The following is an 847-nucleotide window of genomic DNA, read 5'->3' as shown; positions in this document are numbered from 1 at the left end:
TCAAGGTGCGCAAGAGACAGAGATGGCGAGAGAAGGATAGGGAGCGGGAGCTGAGCAGCCACCTTAGAACAGACGAGTTTGAATCGACTCACGCCCGGTTGGATGTGAGGTGTGAGAAATGAAGCACTTGGTACTCAAACCCATCCAGCAGACACAAAGCACCGAAAGCCTGAGTTATAAACATGAAGCTGTTTTTAGATTTATAGATGAGGGGTGCACCGTTCCCGGAGGTACTGCAATACCAGGTCGATGCGTGGAGTGGACGGAGCAAGCCCCTATTCCATCTCCCTGCTCCAAAAATCAATTTAATATATGGTCCCCAGATAAGGGACGTATCAGATATTAAACTGATAAGAACAGATTTTTTTTTTTTTTTTTTTCCAAAAATATACTTTATTCATATATATTTAATCTATACAATTGGACATGTCATCATTCTGTGAACATTCCATTTCTTTACGTATCGAAACAGGGTAATCATTCATATTCACAGGTTAGTGCGATTACATTGAGCTCAGACGCCAGCGGAGCCCAAATGACTGTGTGGGCCCCCTGTTCTTCATTAGGCAGGCAGATGTTAGACGGTGGTCTTTCCCCACCGCGCCTTGGCGGCAGCTGCCCCAAGCTTCATCGCGTCCCTCAACACGTAGTCCTGGACCATGGAATGTGCCAGTCTGCAACACTCAGTCGGGGTCAACTCCTTCAGCTGGAAGATCAACAGGTTTCGGACCACCCAGAGAGCGTCCTTCACCGAGTTGATGATCCTCCAGGCGCAGTTGATGTTCGTCTCGGTGTGCGTCCCGGGGAACAGGCCGTAGAGCACGGAGTCCCGCGTCACGGCGCTGCT

At 49.1% G+C, this 847-nt stretch overlaps 1 non-coding gene across 1 annotated transcript; it reads right to left on the bottom strand.

Moving 5' to 3' along the window:
- Positions 1-208: 208 nt before the first annotated feature.
- LOC148152036 (U2 spliceosomal RNA) lies at positions 209-390 on the bottom strand. Its single transcript, XR_015751704.1, has one exon. It is a non-coding gene; the product is annotated as a U2 spliceosomal RNA (small nuclear RNA).
- Positions 391-847: the final 457 nt, after the last annotated feature.

Source organism: Chiloscyllium plagiosum, unplaced genomic scaffold (genome assembly GCF_037043375.1).
Source record: "Chiloscyllium plagiosum isolate Xiang-an unplaced genomic scaffold, Cpla_swu_hap1 HiC_scaffold_2, whole genome shotgun sequence".
NCBI lineage: Eukaryota > Metazoa > Chordata > Chondrichthyes > Orectolobiformes > Hemiscylliidae > Chiloscyllium > Chiloscyllium plagiosum.
The sequence above is the reverse complement of the archived record's forward strand: the minus strand, read 5'-3'. Positions and strand labels throughout refer to the sequence as shown.